Source organism: Mixophyes fleayi, chromosome 3 (genome assembly GCF_038048845.1).
Source record: "Mixophyes fleayi isolate aMixFle1 chromosome 3, aMixFle1.hap1, whole genome shotgun sequence".
Classification (NCBI taxonomy): Eukaryota; Metazoa; Chordata; class Amphibia; order Anura; family Limnodynastidae; genus Mixophyes; species Mixophyes fleayi.
The window spans coordinates 42,530,497-42,557,000 of NC_134404.1; positions in this window are offsets into that span (position 1 = coordinate 42,530,497).

A 26,504-nucleotide genomic window follows, 5' to 3' on the forward strand; every position below is an offset into this window, starting at 1 on the left:
TGTCTAGCGAAAATATGATAACATTTTAACACACACACACCGATAGTTCTTAAGCGTACCAGATAAAAAGAAAATAGAGCTTATTTGTATTAATCCAGGGATATAATACCTGTATTACGCTGTCAAATAGGGTTGAGCAACGGTTGGACAAACTGATTGGGTGTTACGGTTTCTGTTAGACTGATCCAGGATCATGTCATTGTACGTATCTTCAAGCCTCTGCAAACCTCATTACCTTGTGTACTCACCAAAAGCGGGAAGACATCCATCTTGTTCTCTACCCAACTGGCAGTGGAGTATTTTGAAACACCACGATGCATAGCAGTACCCTGGATTAATGCAGGTAAAGGGTTACAATATTACATCAGGGAATGACACGTCACACTTGCGTAAAACATTAAGACATTTGACAGATGTATCTGCAGCATTACTCAATCTAAATCTGTGATACATTTTAATGCAATAACATATTTATTTATACATATTAATACATTTTCCAATAATATTTCAGTCACTATAGTACTGTGGAGACACATTGCGCAAAATCTGGAAGTTCTAACCTAATTACTTCCTAGATTACCTATTGATATATGTAGCTAACTTGGACTGCCAACTAGTTATCTTAACAGTCACTCAGACATTGTTCTGATTACTAACAGCCCATATCTAAGACACACCGCAAAACAATGGACATTTCAGACAAATGGTAATTACTTTAGCTAAATCAACTACCTTAGCTAACACAACTTACCATCCTGTCATGCAATATGGCTTCTGCTGTCCTGCTATTTTCTTGGGGAGAGGTGCTTCTTGTATCCACTGTTTGTTGTTGGCCTTTTTTAATTGCGTGTATTTATTTTTCCCTTACTTGGTCATCCACTATGCATCCCTGCGCATAAAATGTATGTTTAACTACTACATTTATTAAATTGCTAATTGCTAATTGAATGGAAGCTCTTATTTTACTGTCATTGGCATGTTTCCTTATTTTAATATGTTATAGAAGCAATCCCTCTTTATAAACAACACAAAACTATACGCTCTGGCAAGAAGCCAGAAGGCGACAAGCTCTCTAAATTCACACAACAAGACTAACGTCTCCAGAGAGAAGTCCGTCATGAAGAATTTAGTTATTTAATTCCCTCTTGTGGGCTGGCAAAATATCAGCTACAGAAAAGAAATCAAATTATCCAGCTCTGCTTTGGCAAATGCTGCTATTGTCAGTAGGCCAGACGTTAATTCACTCATATTCTTGTTTGCCACCATCTGAAGGTCACGGAGAGCCAAGTTTCTTGTGTAATCCATCAGTTGCAGTGATGCACAGTGTGAACTAGGTAATAGAAGGACAGTCAAACAGTGGGGTCCCTTTGCCAAACTGTATTTTCTGACATCCTAACAGTTACTGCGATTTAACTTATAGAGAAGACACTTACAAAAGAATAATTGTCCTGACAAAATTTAGTTAGCGGAATGCCCCATATTATTTTCTTCTAATTTGGATTTTTATTGAAGGCAATAATTGTTTTATTTTTATTTGTTTTACTATGTTTTTTCCAGATAGCCCATAATGGTGTTTTTTATGCAGTGCTGGAAACAAAGATTTTCAAACCCATTTTCCATGAACAATCAAGCTGGCAATTTAGTTTTTGGTACCTGGCACCAAATGTGACTGTCCAAGGTCACATGGAACACACACCGGGATTTAAGTCAGGATTTCCTGCTCTCTGATTTGTATACAGTCTGTGACTTTGAGCACTGACCTTCTCCTTCTCCTTGCTTAATAGGTAGTTGCTAACTTGCTGTAGGCTTAATCATCATCATCATCATCATCATCACCATTTATTTATATAGCGCCACTGATTCCGCAGCGCTGTACAGAGAACTCATTCACATCAGTCCCTGCCCCATTGGAGCTTACAGTCTAAATTCCCTAACACACACACACACACACACACACACACACACACACACACACACAGACAGACAGACAGAGACTAGGGTCTATTTTTGATAGCAGCCAATTAATCTACTTGTATGTTTTTGGAGTGTGGGAGGAAACCGGAGCACCCGGAGGAAAACCACACAAACACGGGGGGAGAACATACAAACTCCACACAGATAAAGCCATGGTTGGGAATTGAACTCATGACCCCAGCGCTGTGAGGCAGAAGTGCTAACCACTTAGCCACTGTGCAGCCTAATGCTTAATGCAATTATCTTGTAATGTGATGCAAAAGCAGTATATAAGCAGTGTATATCAATAGCGGTTACCAAAGAAAAGAAAGTATATTTAAAAATATAACTATGGACCACACCAATTTGTCCCCTATACTGCTGAAAAGTTTGCTCCTTCAAAATTCTGCCATTTTCATGGGCAACGACACAAAGGGTCATTTACAGACATGGAAATAACAATACGGGGTGAGGCGGCATGAAGGTAAAAGGTGAAAGACAATACTAAGTCAACCCCCCCAACACACTATAAGGTCCCTCCCCCTCCATGCTCCGCTGTATAGGACCATACATGATCAGAGGAGGCCTCTGTTTGTAATTGTGATTTAATAGTTGTAAGTCTACTCGCTTATTTCTACTAACAGGTGCACTTTTTTTTCTTCTTCTCTTTTTTTTTTTAAAGAAATGAAGTTTTAATTCTATACTTTAAAAATGTGTTTACTTTCTTGAGAGGACTAAAGTGGGTGGATTGAAGGGAGAACGCCTAATATAGTTTCCCAAAATATTAAAGAAAGCATTTTTGTTTGCTTGGAATTTTTTATGAATTTAAAACACATTTTTTTTTCTTGAATAGACAGTAATGCATCCAGCTGTTTCTTTACATAACAGATATATACATAAATGCATGCAAAATAACATTCAGAAACTTATAGGCCACTCCTGGATAACCGGAAGCTCTCTAGGTGCTGCGAAACTACAAGCCCCAGCATGCTTTACTAGTAGATAGCCAGACGAAAGCTGTCAGGGCATGCTGGGGCTTGTAGTAACACGACACCTGGAGATCCACAGGTTGGTCAGGCCTGGTCTAGGTAAAGATTTCAGGACCTTATCAGAACTGAGGATCTTTCAGACAGAGATGTGATTGTGAGGGGGGGAGGCAGAGGTGAGATGTTCCCACAATATTGGTGAAGGATGAAGCGTAAGACCATACTTACCAACTTCTTGGAGCTGTCTTCCGGGAGCCTGCTAGGGGAGGTGGGCGTGAGGGGGACAGGGCGCCAAAAATCGTGTCATTTTGGACCCGCCCCTGTGACATTTTACACCGGTGGTGGGGCCAAATGCCGCGATTCACAGAGAAACGCTGCATTTTCTACCAAATTCTGCCCACTTCCTAGTGAAGTGGGCAGAATTCAGGAGATTGCCATACTCTCCCGGGAGTCTGGGAGACTCTCCCAAGATGCGGGAGTCTCCCGGACATTCCGGGAGAGTTGGCAAGTATGCGTAAGACAGGGCACCAGCCCCTTCTGGACTGTTTTGAAAGATATGTATTTTAGTGGAACTGAGGGTTAGGGCAACTTTTTCAGATTACCTTGTCTTACCTGTACTGTTCTTTAAGTTCAAAAGGGACACAGTGGTTAGCATTGCTGCCTGGGTCCATGGGTTCAAATCCGACCAGTGCCTATCTGCGTGGAGTTTGTGTTCCCCACGGTTCCGTGTGTTTCCTTAAGGCACTCTGGTTTTCACCCACACTCCATAATCATCATTTTTTGGCTTCTTATAAAAGTGGGGTTGATGTGAATGATTTAATATTATCTAAAGCATTGCATAACATGATGTTGCTGTACAAATAAATAGTACTAATAATACTACAGCTAATACTACTAATAAAAATAGTAATAATAACTGGGAAGCTTATGGAGGAAGTTTCTTTAAGGTCATAGCAGTAGCAGCAGGAATGTGGTTTGGGAATAGCAAGAAACAGAACTCTAACTTTGGGGTATATTTACTAAACTGTGGGATTGAAAAAGTGGAGCTGTTGCCTATAGCAACCAAATTCATGCTGTCATTTATTTAGTAGATTCTACAAAATAACAACTAGAATCTGATTGGTTGCCATTATAGATGTTCACTGACCCCTGTGTTTTGGTTTTGGTTTTGGATCTGGATTAACTTCGTGTTTTGGTTTTGGTTTTAGTGAAACTACCCTCGCCTGTCTTGGTTGTTGTTTCGGATCCCAATTTTTTCTAAAATCCCTATTTTTATGCTAAAATCACATAATTTGGCTCTTTTTTTTGTTCCTACATTGTTATTAACCTCAATAACATTAATTTCTATTCATTTCCAGTCAATTTTTGTCAAGTGACAAGAACACTGCTACCCCTCCTGTTTCTGTGTGAGCAATGGCACTGAGCAATGTCACTGGAGACTGGAGAGTGACAAGAACACTGCTACCCCTCCTGTTTCTGTGTGAGCAATGGCACTGAGCAATGACACTGGAGACTGGAGAGTGACAAGAACACTGCTGCCCCTGTGTCTGTGTGAGCAATGGCACTGAGCAATGTCACTGGAGACTGGAAAGTGACAAGAACACTGCTGCCCCTGTTTATGTGTGAGCAATGGCACTGAGCAATGTCACTGGAGACTGGAGAGTGACAAGAACACTGTTACCCCTGTTTCTTTGTGAGCAATGGCGCTGAATCACCAAACTTAGGGTGGGTTCTGTTTCCAGAAATCCGAGCCTGAGCATCTCTAGTTGCTCTAGCTAATGCCTCCACTTTTTTCAGACCAGCAGTTTAGTAAATGTAGCTCCTTTGTCTTTTCTCTAACAGCTCCCATCTGTACCTGAAGATCAAGTACACAGGCAGTCAGCCTATATTCCCGTTAAACCTTTGTCCATTGTGCACTGTATGAATCATACTGATTCAATGTTATGTTGAGCATTATCCCTGGTTTGTTCCAGTTAGCTGTATGACAGAGCCTTGAGAATCACAGGGATCATTGATCATTGATGCCCTTTTAGAAAACATACATTTCGATTCACTGCCCTCATCACATCAGCGCAGAATTGGTTAAAAAAAACTAAAAGGAAAAAACCCACCCAGTTGTTGTATAGATTGAAACCCATTGGTGGAATAACTGCTGGTAAACATATAATTATTTGCTATATTATAAAAATTATACACTTTTCTGCTTATGTTCTCTTTTTAATAACCTAAGCTGAATTAAATAAGTGATGTTAAAATTGATCTTTTAACATTAAATATGCAGTTTAGCTCATGCTCTCGCAATTAAAAAATATAATCAATGTGGCATAGGTGAAATAATTGAATTTGAAGGCAAGCAATACACATGCACCCAGCATTTGTACAGTGTGAGCTTCCAGCACAGTGCACATGCTGTCCGTGTCATACTGCTACTAGAAGATTTCAGAATACAAGAAACAGTTTGATACTTTTGTAGAAGCAGAACATTGATACTGCTGCTTTTCTAAACATTTTGCCACTAGGAGAACAGTCCAGCAACTGGTATATGTCCCCAGAATTATACACTGTGGTTATATTTCTTTAAATGGTGAAGTGCAATTACTTGCCCCTAAATGCACTGACTATAGAATTGATGTATCCGTGACAACAAACACAAGCCCTGCCCACTTGCAATAACCAACAATGTAATGCTCTGATTGACTGACAGTTATTACAGCCAATGGTTTCTAAAGATGTAAGGAAAACCCTGTCCTTCATATGACAAGTGAAGCCATAAGCTAAACGTCCCTAAATGAAGATGATAACATAGGCAAACCCAGGGGGGTTTCCTAGTGCCTGGAAATCCCTCTCCAAGCCTGGGGCACTGTATAATTGCGGTGGCTGGACCCTGCTCCCGCTTCACACAGCTCTGCTTGAAAGGGGAGAGCTGCGTGCACCTAACAGTAGTGCACGCAACATTGCCCATGTTTATTATGAGGATAAGAAGAGTTTGAGAGCAGCCAAGCACTGTCTATTATTATGCATGATGGTCACGCCCACTGGTGGCATGGTGTGGAAACCCCCCTCTACAAATCCTGCATTTGCCCTTGGATAGGGTTAATGTATGGTACTTACCATCCGGGGTTAACTACTCAGCAGTTTCCAGCCAATAGGATGTATTTGGGAGGAGTCTTCCTGGATAATATATATACTCAAGCCAGTGGCGGATCCAGGGGGGGGGGGGCGATCGCCCCCCCTAGCAGGGGCTTGCTGCACTGTGCAGGTCCGTTCAGCAGTGACAGTGTGCTGCCCGGCTGCTCTGATTGTGTTTTAAACACAATCAGAGCAGCCGGGCAGCACACTGTCACTGCTGAGCGGACCTGCACATACTGTGCAGCCGCCGGCAGCCTTAGAAATTAGAAAGGGGCGTGGCCTAAATCGCCCCCCCTAAAATCGCCCCGGGTAGGACAAATGTCTGGGTCCGCCCCTGACTCAAGCAAGGCATTCTGGATCCTCTTACCCTGTTGCAAATCCCACCTCACCCTCCCATGTATTCATTGCTATTATTTATGCTTAACAATTTTTTTCTCCGATACAGAGCAGGCACAGTTGACAGGACGGTATTTGTGAATCGACGACTGGTTTCATTCATACGATGCGCTATCGTTGATTGGCCGCAGGTCACTACCCTCTTCGAAGTACCTTGGCACTTGGTCCCTTTGAACTGGGGGCTCTTTGGCCTGCCTTGTACGTGCGGGTCACTGTGAGCCTGGAGGAGGATGGTCACTCAGATGCCAGATTAATCTCTGGCCAATTGTAAAGGATTTTTCCTGGGACCAGTGGTTTGTGCTGGATAGCCATACATTGTTTGGTGACTAATGTCGGTTGTGCCGCCTCACGATTTGCCTTCTCCTCCACCAACTCAAATTCATATTCAAATTTAATAAACTGTGACCTATTCTTTATCCAAACTAATAGTTGTGTTGTGTCGTTATCTTTAGTATTACATTTTAGTTTAAGTTAAGTTTAATAAAGGTTTATAGTAACAGAAGTAAGACATCTTCAATCTGCAGTTTATGCCTCTAACTATGGAGCTTATCAGGTGGCCTATCCAGCCACAAAACACTTAAATACACATTAATAATAACGCAAACACTTTAATACACACCTCTTACTTTCTTATGGGCTGCAAATTCATTAACATGTTATTGGATCCAGTCTCTGTTTGTCTCATTAATCCACATCTAATTTAAGCCAAAGGAACATTTTTATGTTTGTTTTTTGGCACATGAACACATAGAGTACTGGGCTAAGGAGACAGTTTGACTCAAATGTATGGTATTTCTAAAATGTACAAAATATACATATGCAGATGCATTCATGCTTGTATAATTCCCAACAGAAATATGTGCCATTGTTTGTAATCTAATTTTCTTTCCGCACTTCACATAACAAAAATGGTGACACATTCGCTATTACTACCCACCGAGAGAACGTCTGTGTTTTTTAACTGAAAAAAATAAAATAAACAATATCTAATTTCATTAGTGTAATTTGCAATCTAAAGTGACATATGCAAGATACACCCTAGTATATTTCCGTATTGACATATAGCTTGTAAATATTTATTTTTATTTTTTCTTTATCTAAGTATAAGGTAACCTTTAAGAATCCTACAGGTGTGTGTGTGAGTCATCTTAAGGTAAAATACTGAAACATAGGCAGTTTTGCTTTCTAAGACTTAGGGGTATATTTACTAAAGTGGGAGTTTAAAAAAGTGGAGATGTTGCCTATAGCAACCAATCAGATTCTAGTTATCATTTATTTAGTACATTCTATAAAATGACAGCTAGAATCTGATTGGTTGCTATAGGCAGCACCTCTACTTTTTCAAACCCGCAGTTTAGTAAATAGACTATTAATATTTTGTTCTCAATGCAAAAACCAGAACAGCTTAATCAACTTGACTTGTGCTTTCTGCGTGTCTACTGATCATTAATTTCAAAGATAAATATGGCCCAAGAATGTTTGTCTTAAGTGAATCAAATGCTCCTGTCTGTCTCCCACTTCTCCCATAGAGTGTGTGAACCGTGGTTCTCCTCTGTGTCTCAAGTCATCCTCGATTTTTTTTTCCCTCAACAAGACAATAGTGCACCAACTGCAACACGTAATTAATCTTGGGCCCCTGGGCTCCCTGATGAGAGCCTGTTAACCCCAACACAATAGATGAAAGTATTTTATCCTCTGAGTTACCCTCCTGACCCCTGCCACCTTTTTCATGCACTGTCTCATCCTATACCGTAATAAAGAATAGGATTTACGAATAGGGTCCTCTAACTGGTTTACATTATTTTGGAACCAAAAGGAAGTACGGTGTAGGTCTTAAGAACTGAACAAACTTCAGGTCACATGTGTGTCCTTCCATCTCAGATATATCAGACAAAGCTGCGCATGAGGGGTTGAACTTAAAAGGAGAAGTTTATTCACTTTTTTACTTCATTCGTGTTCCCTGGTTGATTAAAGATGATCTGAATCTATTCATATAAATGATTCTGCTGCATGCTTGGAAAGAAGAATGTATGTTAGTTCACAAACCATACACATTGATGTGCGCACATAATACGACTAGATGTCTGCAACTTCGTATAAAATATAAGTGCCGATGTTTCATCTGTAAAGGTCAAGCTGCAATAAGCCATTTAGAAGTGGCAATATAGTAGTGCTGTTAGTCATCATCATCATCTCGAATATATTTTCACCAGTCCCCCAGCATCCAACGTAGGCCTACAGACAGGTGTATTCCCATTTAATTGAGTCGCAATTACATAAACACACCCTTGTTGCCTACACCTCTCCCTGACCCATGCTGCTTCTCCAGTCATAAGAAGCCATTAGTTGAAAGTATACAAAAATCTTGATACTTAGGTATCTGTGTCTTTTTGGCTCCCATACACAAGAACAAACAGATCCACGTTTAATTGTAAATTAGTCCCATTATTTGCACATAGCATGCAGTGTAAATTCCAGGTCCCTGATATTGTCTTTGTAGACAATATGGGCTCTGATCACGTAAAAACTCTTATTATACAAATATTGTATTAACTCCTCCTCCAATCATCTCTCCATATGAACAAGTGTGACGTCTGTACCATTACCTGACTCATAGCTCACATGCTAGGTGTTGTGTAAGACGTGGAGATTTTCTATCTTATATCACTGTGCAACTTAGATTACAGGAGGAGGAGGTGCTCAGTCGTTACATCATAACAGATATGTGTCATTGACTTGCAGCCTTTTGTCCTTGGCACTGATTGGTGGAATCTAGAGATGAGATAAATCAAAGTAGAATTCTAATAGGAATCAGTTTTGCGGCAGAACAAGTGCGAAGTTCCGCCAATACAATCCTCGAGATCTGCTGTTTGTTTCATCATTCTGCATTGTATTTGTATATTCACATTGTGCTGTGTGGTGTGATATAGGTGGGGTTATACTGAGAACCCTTCAGGCCAAGTTCCACCAGCGGAACATGCAAAACTTCACCGGTAAATGCAGAACGAGGTGACTATTTTGACTAATTTCCAGTTTTGGAAATTACGCTGATTGCTAGAGGAGTCAGACGCTCAAAGATATCCCAGAGAAATCATAATTTCTGGGTGTACTTTTATTATGAAAAGGGATGAAACATTTTATCATGCAGTTGACTTTCAAAAGTAACTGCAGCAGCAAATATTCATCATCATCGTCTATTTATATAGCGTCGCTGTACAGAGAACTCATTCACATCAGTGCCTGCCCCATTGGGGCTTACAGTCTTAATTCCCCAACACACACAGACAGAGAGACACACACACAAACATACTAAGGTCAATTTGCTAGCAGCTGATTAATCTACCAGTATGTTTTTGGAGTGTGGGAGGAAACCAGAGCACCTGGAGGAAACCTATGCAAACATGGGGAGAACATACAAACTCCACACAGATAAGACCATGGTTGGGAATTGAACTCATGACCCCAGTGCTGTAAGGCAGAAGTGCTTACCACTTAGCCACCGTGCTGCCCATAATATTGCATATTAAATCCATATTATTAGAGAAAGAAATCATTCTTTATTCTAAGCTGTTATGTAATGAGCCCAAAAGGGTACAATTGAGCCCCTATTCCAAATTACAGGGTGATCGTTGTTATCTTGTGTGATCAATTTACATATATGTGATGAGATTGGCTTGTCATGCTGCAAGGTTAAAGTAAAAACGTCTTTTACACAATCAATTAAATAAGTGTCTTGTGTTACATTGTGTTAAATTGTATTGCACAGCAATATTTATACCTGCAAACGTTCTATTCATAGTACTGACATTTGTTTTATGGATTTTCTGCCATTTCATTGCCTCCCATACTGTGATGTCATGTTTGTCTGACTGCCAGACATGTCATCCACACAGGAGAGCACAGTCTCTGCTGGATGTGACCTCACATGAACTCTCACCGTAGATTCCTGGCTTGTGTTGTTCATGCACCTTAGCTAGAGAAAAGTCAATACGGTCACACCTGTGCTGTGGTAGAACACCAAGATGTATTGACTGACAAACCGCTGTGTTTTATTCCTCTGAGTGTATTTCACTAAGTTACATTAATTGTAATGTACTTCTCAAGATTGGAGGAGAAAAATGGATAAATTGACTACAATTTTACTCAATTATGTTCATGTACAAACTGCTGAACTGCATCATGTATTGCTCAAGAGTGTCAAATTGTTCCCCTTGCGTATTGCAGGGAGCCAGGCGCCTCGAAATAAAAAAAAAAGTGAAATCCACGGGGAGGAGAAGAGAGGAGGGAAGGGGCTATGAATCTTACCTGCATGAAGCTGCTCCTCTCTGCTCTGTCTTCTCCCCCTCCGCTCACTGACAGTGACAGGCCATGATGATGTCATCATCACAGCCCGACAGTGTCTGTGAGTGGAGGGGAGAAGACAGAGCAGAGAGGAGCAGCTTCATGCAGGTAAGTTAAAGAAAGACATGGGGAGGGGTGGGGAGGGAAGCGCAGCGGCGATTTTTAAAGGGGGGGTGGCGATTTTTAAAGGGGGGGGGCGTGGCGATTTTTAAAGGGGGGGGCGGCGATTTTTAAAGGGGGGGCGGCGATTTTTAAAGGGGGGGGCGGCGATTTTCAAACTGTGCCTAGGGCGCCAAGGACCCTAGCACCGGCGCTGCAGGGAGCACACTCACATTTAGGAAACAGCTCTATGTAATATTTTTTAGGATTGTGTATCCAGCTGGAAATACCCGTGGTGGAAAGGATAAAAGTGTCAATTCAAAGGGAAGCCAACTATCAATTTTATAATCATATTTAGGACCCTGCCTCAGTCCCACCAGACAAATCTGTAGGTTCCAGAAAAACATGTAGGCCAGTGGATCCCAGATTTTCTCACTTCGAGTCACCCCTAGGGTCTCAATAATTTTTTCAAGGCACCTCTAAACCAAAATAATTACCAAGTAGTCCCCCACCTTGCTTACCAATGGCCCTGAAGCGGCACGCCCTGGCACACAGTTTGGGAACCACTGCTGTAGGCTATTTTCAAATTCTACAGGAGTTATTTGGTTTATATCAATGACAAGCAAGGCGACTTGCCCTACATGTCATTGTTATACTCTGACTGTGGGGGAGCTGTTCAATTCTGAAAACCATGATGCTTATTGCATCTTGATATAGGGCTCGATGAGGTGTAAGCAAAAATTAGCTTAATCAAGCCCTAGCTATTCCCAGGCGCAGTTCCTGGAATTCAATAGCTTCTCCAGCGTTTAGTGTGTATAAATGTAGCGTGAGGCAACTCGCGCAGAATTGAATTCCTTCTATCTATCTATCTATCTATCTATCTATCTATCTATCTATCTATCTCATATCTATCTATCTATCTATCTATCTATCTCATATCTATCTATCTATCTATCTCATATGTATCTATCTATCTATCTATCTATCTCATATGTATCTATCTATCTATCTATCTATCTCATATCTATCTATCTATCTATCTATCTATCTATCTATCTTTCTATCTCATATCTATCTATCTATCTATCTATCTATCTATCTATCTATTTATCTATCTATCTATCTCATATCTATCTATATCTATCTATCTATCTCATAACTATCTATCTATCTATCTATCTATCTATCTATCTATCTCATATCTATCTATCTATCTATCTATCTATCTATCCATCTCATATCTATCTATCTATCTATCTATCTATCTATCTATCTATCTATCTATCTATCTATCTCATATCTATCTATCTATCTATCTATCTCATATGTATCTATCTATCCATCTATCTATCTCATATCTATCTTTCTATCTCATATCTATCTATCTATCCATATATCTATCTATCTATCTATCTATCTCATATCTATCTATCTATCTATATATCTCATATGTATCTATCTATCCATCTATCTATCTATCTATCTATCTATCTATCTCATATCTATCTATCTATCTATCTATCTATCTCATATGTATCTATCTATCTATCTATCTATCTATCTATATATCTATCTCATATCTATCTATCTATCTATCTATCTATCTTTCTATCTCATATCTATCTATCTATCTATCTTTCTATCTTGTATCAATCTATCTATCTATCTATCTATCTATCTATCTATCTATCTCATATGTATCTATCTATCTATCTATCTCATATGTATCTATCTATCTATCTATCTATCTATCTATCTATCTATCTATCTCATATGTATCTATCTATCTATCTATCTATTTATCTATCTATCTCATATGTATCTATCTATCTATCTATCTATTTATCTATCTCATATGTATCTATCTATCTATCTATCTTTCAATTTCATATCTATCTAGCTATCTCATATCTATCTATCTATCTATCTATCTATCTATCTATCTATCTATCTATCTCATATGTATCTATCTATCTATCTATCTATCTATCTATCTATCTCATATGTATCTATCTATCTATCTCACATGTATCTATCTATCTATATATTTATCCATCCATCTATCTATCTATCTATCTATCTATCTATCTATCTATCTATCTATCTATCTATCTATCTCATATGTATCTAACTATCTATCTCATATGTATCTATCAATCCATATATCTATCTATCTATTTATCTATCTATCTCATATCTATCTATCTGGAGTATTGATACGTCCAACAAAAAGATGCACCCTTCATCATCACCAGTTCAGAAGTTTGTAACAGGCTATTGGATGCACAAAGTTACACCTCCTAAAAGTGTATAATAAAGATGCCTGTAAGTCAAAAATGGGCTCATCATTAAAGGGCCTGGTTGACTTTTATCTATATATGCTTCTACTGCACTGAGCTTACACGTGAACAGCCCTGACCCACCTCTCCCGGTGCAGATGGGAAGAAGTGCAACATATGCTGACCTCATACATGAGCGTAAGTTGTGTGCTTGCGCAATATGACAAATGTCATTGTGATGATACCTTGAAGGGCTAAACTTCATCTTAATCACCTTCCATTTTCCCCAGACTAACGTTGTAACCAGTATAAAGGATTTTGGTCAGTGAGGACAGTAAACTCACTGCCCATAGAGGTAATTTATAAGGGCCCGTACTATACCAGACATTCCTTCTCAATGGAGGTATATACCAGTTCTCGGTCCATGAAGATATACCACTGGATACTCTATGCCATCTTCTGCCACTTGCCTAAATACTGCTCTCAAACCACATTCTGAGATGTCAGTCTGGACTATAATTTTTTGGGAGGAAATTAAGGGCTGCTATGACCAAGAAATGAAGCAACATCCTTTTAAGCTAGGAGAGATCACTCACAGTCTGGAGTCCACATTGTTTTGAGTACATCTTTTGGTCAATTTAAGGCATAACAATGGTAGTGGACTGGGGCACACATTGTCTGTAATAACCTGCTATGCCCAGAAATGCTCTCACCTGTCTTTGGTTAGTGGGTATTTTTCATCAAATTCAAATTTTTGCATTTTGCATCTTTACATCATCATCATCTTCAGCTATTTCTATAACGCCACTAAAAATACAAAGATAAAACACCAGCCTGATTTTGCCAAAACCAACACCAAAACACAAGAATGACTTTGGAAGCGAAACTAAACTACTAGAAACCCTGGGCACTCCATCAAAATTTTGCTACGTGACCCTCTAATTACTAGATACACCCTTACTGTTTGTTATTGCCTTTGGGTACGTTAGAATCTGGTGGATGTAATCGAGCAGTGTTAAAGAGTGGCTCGAAAAGTTGGTGTTCGTTAAAATGTTTGTGCCGCTGGATATACACAATTAATACTTCTTTTAAAAGCAAGAAATGTTTGTAAGATATTTTCCTGTTGAGCAAAATTCAAGTCAGTGTTCCAGATCTATTCAAACACTTCTGAGGTGCAGCAGAATACTCTAAATTGCTATCACTCTTGATTGCGCTATAAAGAATTACATAGATCAGCCCTCCCTCTTAGGCTCTATTAGTCTGTAGTTCACCTTGTCTATCCAGTCTTACTCAATTTTACATCCACTTTTTATTCAGTTGTAAATGCCAACTGTAGCATTTGTTGGCTATACAGCTCATTACTTCACTGGTAGTTGCACTAATTTGACAAGTGTTGTTTGGTAAATGGTTTATTTAGTGATATCTGTGATCGATATCTGTCACAGAAATTTTTTGGTGCATTTCTGTTTTTTACTGTAAAAATAATTTAATCTGAAATGCACTCAAATCTGCAAAGGTGTAGAAAGTGAGGCTAGGTACACACTGGCCCGATGATTGCACGAAAAACCTCCACTCAGCCGACATCTGGCCTTTTGGTCAGATATTGTGTATAGTGACGCGATGATCTAAAGTCGTCCAAAAGTGTCGATCATCGTTTCATTTGGTTGGTCGTACTGTTTAATATTTTCCGACCAATCACCAACGGATCATGTAGTGTGTATACACTCATGCTCATGATCTCCATAGAGTTTACAGATTCATGTTCTTTCGGCTGATGCTAGCACTGAATGTCCTGGTGAATAAATGTAGAGAGTGTTAGAGAATAATTAATTTGTTCGTTCTGAGACAGAATGTTTCGTTTCAGAGTCACAGAAGCTAACGAAATTTGTTAGGACATGTGGATAGCTCTAACAAGGCGGTTTTAATCAGTGTGACAATGTGACAATAATGAATGAATGAATGAATGAATATTGTGCTGTCATTCTCTGAAGACTAGAGGACCAGATGAAGAGCACAGATCTGAAGGTAAATCGTGTCAATGTATGTGAATGAATCGTCAGACTGATCGGACCTTTAGTCGTAGGTACAATCGTTTCACTAGCCTAAGACTTATGTAGAGGTCATCAAACATTTCAGGAGGTAAGGAACTTGATTGAGAGAGATTACAATTCAGATATGTGACAGAATGGAACGTTGCCTGAAACTGAGCATTACAGTAAGTTACAAGAGGACAGTATGTTAGGCCCCAAACTTAAGTGGCAAGGAGTGGGTGTCTGTCACATGTGAGGGAGGGACTAACCTCTGCAGAAGCATGGGATGGCTCAAACCCATTCTTCTCTAGAAAGATGTATGCCAAGTATGGAGAAGGTTATAAAGAGGAAAGAGTGTAGTATGTTGGCTCACGCTCAGTGGCGGATCCAGGGGGGGCGATCGGGGCGATCGCCCCCCCCCCCTAGCAGGGGCTTGCTGCCGGCGGCTGCACACTATGTGCAGATCCGTTCAGCAGAGAAAGTTAGGGAGAGAGTCCTGCCCAACTGAGCAGCCGGGCAGGACTCTCTCCCTAACTCTCTCTGCTGAACGGATCTGCACATAGTGTGCAGCCGTCAGCAGCCTTAGGTGTCAAAAAGGGGGCGGGGCTAAATAGCCCCCCCTAAATCGCCCCCGCTACAATTAACTTCTGGATCCTCCCCTGCTCACGCTGTGCTACCATCTGTTTGGGTAAACGCTGTTTTATATTGTATTATATTTTATATTGTATATAGTTCCTTCACTCTCATCCTTCACCCTCCTCACTCCTCTTCCTGTGTAACTGTGTTTGGTTTCCTAAGCTGTGTCTAGGTAAAAACTACAGGTTTTTCAGCCGATTATCGTACCAGTCAAACAAGAAACGATTGTTCAGCCCGATATCGCATTAGTGTGTGCACTGCAACTATTAGCGCTCCAACGCGCATTGCATTGTTTGATTTGATTTTTAAACCAGACTAAAAATCTCGTTCAACGATGGAAGAGTGTGGTTCTAATCCTGCAGTGTGTACGCACTCACGTCCATCAGTGTAGGAAGATCTCCATAGAGTTTACAGAGTCACGATCCTCTCAGCCGATGGTTATGACAGATGAAGACAACAGATCTGAGGGTAAATCTTGCAAAATGTGTTTAATGTGTACACAGGAATCGTCATGCTGATCGGGACATTCTTTTTTTCAGTCGTGTAGTGTGTACCCAGCCTTAGTCTAATAATGCCGCTGTTGATTTGTAATCCTGTCTCCAGAGTCCTGACTCACCCCCATCACTCAACAGTAGCATATTGGATACAATGAAAAAGTGATTCAATTGCCCTTTAAAATGATAAATCATTAAACGTATATGTTAATGTTGCATATTATTGTTTATTCATCATTATTATTTTTCACACTACAATGGTCCTTTGTTCCCGGATTTACTGGTGAGCCCTCAAGACCCCAGTACGACACAGCAAGCTGCAAGCTTCCGCTATACTCTTTCCCTACTTACTGTGGAGACATGATTTTGTGGCCTGAACCGTAATCCAGCATAATGAGCCCCATGCCTCAGTGATGTCACTAATTTCTGTGACCTGATAGGCTGAATGCTCGTACAGGCCACACAATGACTGCCTCCACAGTACGTAAACAAAGGGTATACTGCCTCCTTAATTGATAAATTTACCAATGCCGGCAGTTCCACTGAATATAAAATGAAATCCATTGGAACTGACAGTAAATTTAACATGGATAGTAGTAGCACTAGATCAAGGAAACCCTTGTAGCTTGGGAATCTGTGTTTTATCATCATTATTATTATTATTATTATTATTATTATTATCATCTATAATCTACATATCTCCAACATATGCAGTAGTGCTGTGATCTTAGAGACAAACTGAACATACCATGATGACAATGCGTAGACAACAAGCACATTTTGACTAATTAAATTAAGTTCAGAATAATTTTGAAAACAGCAGTTAGCAGTGTGATAAGTGAACCTGATAGTTGCTATATAATAGTACAATTCATTACGCAGCTTCGTAATCCATTTCTGTCTGTAAGAATGATTCAGACATTCCTTTTATTGTCTCCGTGACCTTATAACCCACAAGTCACCTATTGCTTAGAGATAATCAATTTGGATGTATTTTTACAAGGTTCTTTTTTATGAAACAATTTATAGAGTTAATGTTTGGAACAATTCTACAGATAAATTGGCCATGTTACCACATTAAAATGTTATTTCTTTTACCGCCTATTGATTACAGATAACGTCTCTTACTCTGCAAGGTTTTGGAAGATTGAAAAGGATCTTTATTTTATTTTATCTGGAACATTTATGTCCGGAAACTGCCCTGGTTTCAGCAATTGTCATTCTGATCTGATAAATTCCTATGGGAAGGAGACAAGAGATCATGGTAGTTTTTATTGAACAGCCCTTTGTAGTAGACAGAAACATAAAATTCTTGTTAAAACAAATAGTCTTGTACATGGGGCTGCTATGTCTTGTTTAATTGAAATTATTGAAACTTAAAATGAAAACAGAAACAAATAAAAAACAACTAATTGTAAAGTAACAGGTGTCTAATACATAAGTAAAGGGCAAGCAGAATTTATAATAAAGCAATAATAACAAGGCATCTGTTTACTGTAAAATGAAATTCAGTGGAACAATGCAGGTATTGGTAAATTTATCATGGAAAGTTGTAGCTTTAGATCAAAGCAGAGCCGGATTATTCATTAAACAACCTAGGCTCACACTTAGGGCTCACATTCATACCTCTCAACTGTCCCGATTTAGGCATGACAGCATGGCACAGCAGCGGTGAACAGGTGACGCGCATACTTGTTTTTGGAGGGGAAGACAGTAAGGGGCAGCCTAGCACTTCAAAACGGCTAGGCACGCCGTCACGTACTATTGCAATGTGATCATGCCCTATAATGACGTGGCCAAGGCAACCTATCCCTGTGCGGGATTCCCACATGTTGAGAGGTATGCGCATGGTGGGCCTGATTCATTAAGGAACGCAAATGTCGGTACGCGACGTAATTTACATTAAATTGCTCTGCTCATGCCCAGAAATGGACAATACACCAGTGAGTGCAGCAGCATCCAATTCATCTTTGAACGCAAAGGACCCTTACTACAGCCTAAGATATCATGGGCAGAACGGGGAGGGGGCTATGCATGTAGTCAATGTACAGTAAGGGCGTGCCAAACTTGAGCGCATGTAGCAGTGCCCGATTCAAGCTTTGGGCATCTCTATGGTACATTTATGTTGTATCGCTTGCACCAGCTACAGGTCTGGTGTAAATGCCGAGTGATCATCATCATCGGTTATTTATATAGCGCCACTAATTCCGCAGCGCGTGATAGTGATGACAGTCGCGTATGCATGCTTGAACATGTGATTGCAATCAAGTGCAACTGTAAAAATGTATTTTATGTATAGTAGACATCTATAGCATCCTGATAAATGTATTTCCTGTTCCAAAAAAAAAATAATTTCATTAATGAATTGCTAACAGATAAAAAATAAAACAATAATTGAATACTTTTTTTTCACTCTGTGTGTTCTGGGACTTTATGGGGGGTATTCAATTGTTAGCAAGTTTGTTTTTTGCCCCCCGCAGTGTTAAAAAAAAAAAAATCTCCCGCAGGTTTTTGACGGCAATAGCGACCGTTTTGAGTTAGTGCAGCGGGAAAAATCACGCAATTCAATTGAAAAAGAGGGAACGCCACCCCTGGGCGTTAAAAATTGTGTTTGCGAGATTTAAGGTGAGTTTTAACGCGGTCATGTATAACACAAAAAAAAGGCTTTGCATACATTTCCATACATTAGATTGCATTACACATTGATAATATCTACATTACAATACTTTCTTTAGCATATTTTTTTATTTGAACTATTTTTTACCATACAATCATCTATACCATGTTAAAACACATTAGTACATTCATATTTGTACTAAAAACATACATAAATATAATTAATTAGTGACTTTATTTTTTATTTTTTATTTTTTTCATTATTTTTTCACAGGAAAATCAACTTTTACATGTTCGGCATTAGTGATAAACCTAAGTTTAACTTTTTTTCCACATTTTTACATGATTTCAAATACTTTTCAAAGGTTTTTTATTTTTAACACACCCCAAGGAGGTGCGAGATAAAACAGCATATTTGCCTGTTTAACGCGCCCCGTTAAAAAACAAATGAATAGCTTTTAATGCGGCTGCCTCTCGCACACCCTATACTTTCAATAGACCTTCTACTGGAGCGCGAGAGGACCGTTTCATGAGAAAAACGTAACGTTAAAAATGGAATTGAATTGCGGGTAAAGTTATCCCGCTGGAAAAAGGATAAAAAAAACAGCGTTAAAACGACAGCGCGGTAAAAAAAAAAAACGTTGCTGACAATTGAATTCCTCCCTATATTCCAGATATGTATAGTACGTATCCAGCAGTGTATTGTGTCTGTCTCAATACGGCAAGTGCAGTGTATACACAGTGTATACACAGTGTACCTACACCCGTATTCAAAATGAGACATTTTTTCAGATCCGCTCGTAGCTGAATACGGATGTGCGTATTTCCGAATTTAAGAAGAAGCGCACTCTGTGTTCGTTTTTCTTGCCTTTAATGAATCCACCCCTGTATCTGTGATTTGTTTGACAAATATAGGGGGGAAGAGGGACCAAGCACGTATCTTCCCTAGGGTACCTTATCGGTATTAATGTGCCTCTGGATCAAGGTATTCCTCATAGCTTTGAGCAGTAATGCTGTAATATTAAGCAGTCAAATTCAACTTACCATAAAAACAATACAGGAACACATAAAAAACCATAGAGTGTAAGAAACAACATTCACAAGTGCGTTTTTTTTGTGCAACGGGCTGGAAACTAGAATTCTACAAGCTGGACAAAGCTTATTGTTTTTAGAATTAACAATAGTTCATTATAACCAGAGGCGAAAACAAAATATTTGTCTGACAGCAACATTTTATATGCACTTCGTCCTCCCCCTTCGTCAGCTCCGGTCAATGGAATCGGATCCATAAAGTTAATAGCCAGCAGGTCACAAATTTATTTGCATTATCTAACAATCAGATTTATGTTATTTCAATCGCCACACAGTTTCTTTATATAGATTTATTTTATACTTCCTATGTATATTAAAATGTGTTACCTGGGTTACATTTGAGAATTAAAGAGACATTAGAGGTCTTCTTCTATCTGTAAACTCAACATTATAGCTGTTTGTCCATCTACTGCTTGTCTAGGTGCTACGCCACAATTCATTTTTGGGAATTAATGAAGGGGGTGATCCAAGTCTGATAGAAGGTTGGAATTTCAAGTGTCATTTTAAGTTTTTTCACCATGAACATTTCCAATCAGACCTGTAGAGCCACAAAAGTAGACACAGATTGATTTTCCAGGGACAGCTTTAAAGATAGGAATGTGGGGGATCATCTATATGGGCAGCACGGTGGCTCAGTGGTTAGCACTTCTGCCTCACAGCGCTGGGGTCATGAGTTCAATTCCCGACCGTGGCCTTATCTGTGTGGAGTTTCTATGTTCTCCCCGTGTTTGTGTGGGTTTCCTCCGAGTGCTTTGGTTTCCTCCCACACTCCAAAAACATACTTATAGGTTAAATGGCTGCTATCAACAATTGACCCTAGTGTCTCTCTCTCTCCCTGTCTGTGTGTGTGTGTGTGTTAGGAAATTTAGACTGTAAGCTCCAATGGGGCAGGGACTGATGTGAATGAGTTCTCTGTACAGCACTGCTGAATCAGTGGTGCTATATAAATAAATGATGATGATGAAGATCTATGAATGCATTGGGGGGGGGGGGGGCATCTGTTGCATTGCCAAAATAGATATATGTTGCAATTTTACACTTCTATAAATGAAATTTAAACCCAGATAACGTTGAGAGCTTTCTCATATACATATACAATATACATATATTAACAACCTACAATCATATATTGCAACCCTGATATATTTCTTGCTGGCGTTTCTTTGCTTTTTCCAACTACGCAATTTAATGAATGATGTACAGTCATGTCATTTAACATTAGACTTTTATAATTGCTCTGGCTTTATGGATTTAAAGGAAATATATATATATATGCTATGTAAAAGTGAGGCAGAAAGTTTTCATAAAAATAAGAAACTTAACTTGAATAAATCAGAGAAGCCTGGCACTGTATGCAAACATTGTCAAATCGAAACAAATTAACATTTCTAATTAAGCCCCAGAAATATACCATTAGTTGACATTTAATGAACAAATTAGTCCCTGCAAGTTAATGATTTTGGACTGGCCGGTTAGTTAACTAACAATTAACGTGTAAAAGTCAATTGTCCTTTATCTCCCAGTTTTAATGTGTGTCCTCTACACAGGGCATCTAAGGCAGGAGTCATTACTGCCTAATTAAACATACATCTAGTATGCTAGCATTTAATTACTGCAATAAAAATCGTGTTCAGTTCCAAATGCTATGCTTGTTTGGGGAAGGAGGAGTGAACATGATTTTGAACTTTTGTTCATTATTAAAAACCAGACATGAATAAATTGCATTTTCTTTAGCCATAAAGGCAATAACTGCTGTCAGTTAATATCACGTATTTTTCCATGCAGGTTTATAATGATATATTCTAAATGATTAATAATTAGAATAAATTGTAATCCATATAGTGAAAACAAAATTTGATAGAAAGAACAGCAAATATGTACAGTCGTATACACAAAGGCATTATACATCGCTAAAAGGACAGTGATATACTGGTCAGGGCATGACGATAGGGGAGAAAACTCCTTCTGATTGGAGAAGCTGAATAGATTGGAGCATTTAATATTGTCTGCAAGCTACTCGCTGTGTTACAAACACAAACTATACCCTTACAAATAACACTGCAAAAGGAAACTGCTCAGCAGCTGCAGAAAAAGAGGGATAACTGCCAACCCCCAAAAATCAGAAGCGCAAATGTGTTTACTGTAGCTAATTGGCACTGTACCTCGCAATGACAGCCAAACCCATAAGGTGAATATCTAGCAGATGAATCAATAAAACATGTTTAAGATATAAATGAACAATTACCTGTTAGAGATAAATCATCATGAGCATGTATAGGATTCTCGGGATAAATTTGCTTTTATAAAAACAATTTGATTTATTAAATACGCATTTACAAAAAAAAAAAACATTAATTGCATTTGAATCATAAAAATCAGACCATGCAGCTGCGCTCAATTAAAAAAAACAAGATTTTGTTTAGCACAGAGATGGTCTGATGAATTACTAATGTACTAATACACTACTAAAGTCATGTACACTGATATGGAAATAGAACCCATTGGTTCCAAGGATCCCATACACATTACGCACTCCAATGTGTGCTTTGCAGCGTTGTTTTAGCGTTTGACTAACTGTGTCATTTGCATTTAAGACAAAGCGGGAGGGGGGTTGTAGTTGGCATTAGTGAGACTGTCCTGGTTTAGCGGATGTCTGCAGAACCTTTTCACAAGGGGAAAACAGCTACATTTTTGCCCATCTTCTAAGAGACATGACCCACAGCCGACCATCGCTAGAAATAATCTAAAATTGTTTCACATGAAATACAGACAGATCCGGTGTTCTTTAACTGTGACAACTTATTTAAAACAAGTTGACGCTTCAGCAAGCAGTATTTTAATAGGACAAGTTGAATGTATGAATTTAATTTCATATAGATTGAATTCAGTAATGTGCTCTGTTCGGGGATTCTGCTACTTCCACAAATTAACTCTCAGTCTGTGGTTTCCTGCTTTTCATCATTGCCCTCCTGACATCATGGCACTGCCCCTGTCACATGCAGCCCTGTCTTCATGGATCAGCTGGCATCTCTTGACATACTCTGTGTGCTGCATATGCTACACAGTTAGCTCTTAGCCTATATATGAATATTGGTGGGTGGTTTTATATTACAGATTTTGTTTCCAAAGAGTTGGGGTGTTATGTTAATATTATGATCCACACATATGTTACTGGCCTATATATTTCTATTAATTACACAGCATGCACTCTTGTTTTCTATGGCAACCAAACATTATCTCACATTCTATTAACAAATATCAATATATGTGTAGTACTTGTCTGCAGAAAAGAACAACGTTATGTTCTGAATATTTCACCAAAGAAAATTAGGATGACATAGCAACCAGTTTTACCAAGGCTGGGCACTCACCGGCATTTAAACAACACAGGTTCAAATGTCTCTAACACTGTGTTAGAAACGTGAACGCATTTAACATGCAGCGATTAACAAGCACTTGTACTTGCGGTCAGGGGAGGTCAATGGATGACTTGCGTTGAATGGGAACAATGAAGCAGGCAGCGGCTCAAGTGCATTTACAACACTCTTGCCAGGAACTACGAATGCGGATGGGCATAGCACCATTTTATTATCTTTCTTAATTTCCCCATAGTGTTTTTTTTTTTCAAATACAGCATACAACATCAGAATGTTATATGCTAAGCAGCAGGCCATGACATTAAGTGAAAACTGAAATTTAGCTGCTGTTTGTGTTTTATATTTTCCATCCAGTAAGGCTTTTCTTTGTGGAATTTATGAGTTTGCTACAAAAGAGTTTTGCAAGACAGTCAGGCCGCACTTGCGGGTACATTTACTAAACTGTGGATTTGAAAAAGTGGAGATGTTGCCTATAGCAACCAATCAGATTCTAGCTGTCATTTTGCAGAATGTACTAAATAAATGCTAGCTAGAATCTGATTGGTTGCTATAGGCAACATCTCCACTTTTTAAAACCTGCAGTTTAGTAAATCTAGCCTTTGGTCTCTTGGTCCATTCACACAATTAGTTTAGCTCACGCTCTTTAGACTAAAGCTTATACCAGTTACTTGGTGATAACTAGTTATAGTTATTGTTTTCTAGCACAATGAACAGTGAGAAATCATTTATTATAGCAGTTCCACATGGACTGTTTTACAAAAAGTAAAAACTCTGTTTAACTTTATTTAATGTATTTGGTTTGGTATTAAAAATAAAGCAATAATATCAAATGAAAAATGTATAACGGTCACCTTCCCTTTCCTCTTTTTTTAAGATCAAACAATGCAATAATTTCAATATTCAGCCTTATTATATTATTCAGTATAAAGGGTAGATTTATCAAACATTCTATAAAGGAAAAGTGGAGGTGTTGCCCTTAGCAACCAATCAGATTCTAGCTGTCATTTTTTAGATTGTATTAGAAAAATGATAGCTAGAATCAGATTGGTTGCTATGAGCAAAACCTCCACTTTAGAAAGTTTGATAGATCTACCCATATGTATTTAAGGGATAGATATACAATGTGTTGCTATTTTAGACCCAGCTTTCTTAAGTTATTATTAAGTGCTTTCCAATGTCTGTAATATTACACTTTTTTTATACAGGTTTTCCATGTAATTACATTTGTGTGTTGTTTTATTTATTTTACTACTATACTTATTTTTATATGCCCTAAAAATATTTTCCTAAGACATTCTTTCAAAAGGTCCACTCTATCTAGGACAAACAGCCCTATTAAGCTGTAGCTGACAGTAATTAGAAATAAGACAAATTTTCAAAGCTGTTTCTGGGTTATATACACCTCATTCCGCATTGGGATACAGAATTGTTTACGTTTCTACTGCAATATTTGTCCTCAAGTGTTCTGCCAGTAGGCAAAAATGAATGACCAATATAATTCTTTAGGACAGGGTTTCCCAAACCCAGTCCTCAGGGCTCCCTAACAGTGCAGGTTTTCCCTATCTCCTTGCTGGAGCACAGGTGTATTCATTACTGACTGACACATTGTAACAAATCCACAGGTGGTCCTAATTATGTCACATGGGATCCAGAAAACCTGCACTGTTAGAGAGCCCTGAGGACTGGGTTTGGGAAACCCTGCTTTAGGTACACCAAATCATGTATGAATCAATTGTATTAATTTAAGCTGCTGTAATTATTATGTTGTATGAATTTAAGCTGCTGTATTTATTATGTTGTATGAATTTAAGCTGCTGTATTTATTATGTTGTATGAATTTAAACTGCTGTATTTATTAGGTTGCAAAGTTTTGCTGCACTATTCTTATCCCAACCACATAAAAGAGCAGAATAATAGAATAATCGACCCTCGCACCATCCTAGTTTTATAGACTAAAATTTCAGTTAAGATTTTACAAATACACTGCGAAATCCCCCCGCCATGGAATTGTGCAGCAAAATTGTAACTTGTAGACTGTGGGCCTGATTCATGCCCAGATGTACGTCCCTTTGCGTGCCATATTTTGAGTGGAATAGCTTAGAAACAGACTTTACGTCAATGGACGCAAGTGCATGCAATTCATGTCTGAACGCTTATGACTGTCTATGAATTGAAGGACGGAACGGGGGAAGAAAGTGGTGGATGAATGTAGGCAATCTACGGTAAAGGCGGTGCCGATGCAAATGTAGCTGATTCAAACCCTGTGTTTCTGCAAAGTACTTTTTTTACCGTGTCATTTTCACCAGCTACAGGGCAGGTGTAATGTCCGGCTGATAGTGATAACTAACACGGCATGGCTTTTGTATTAAAAACTGCATGTATCTGTACCCCTAGATAGCACAGAACATATGTATGCAAGTAAGAATGACGATATGAACACATTTTATGTACAATATGCATTAAAAGCATCATGATTTACGTATTTAGTTTAATGTATAAAACATTTTTAAAGAAATAGAATGGACTTTTTTTTTAATGTGTCCTGATCTTTTAGTAAACAGACGTTTGTGCGTATCCTGCGCTGTGTTATGTCTACATACATCAAGTGATATTTAAAGAGCGTACTTCCACCCAGATTCAACGTATCTTGATATCCTCTTGGATTTGAATACAGTCTGAACTATGCACAAGTTCCGTGTTCTTTTTTAAACGTGCGTTGTGTGCAGATTCTGTTCATACATGAATCAGGCCCTGAATCGCTGGAACACCGTACATCTGTGAAAATACGTGTTCCCTCCATTAAATTATGCAAAAATTCATCACAACTTCACTCATCTCCACAGCAATTATGCCAATAATTATCTTTATTCTTCTTTATGTATAAAAAGGCCAAAATCTAACAGGATTTACTGCTTCCCATTGTACCTATGTCTTTTGCAATTTTATTCTTGAAATAATTCAGCTACACCATTTCAGTGGTAGAAATAAAGATGTCCAAAAGTGATTGTAAAAGTTTACACTACTGCAGTCTTATGGAATGAGAATTGGGATGTCCTGATTTGCTTCTAACTGCTAA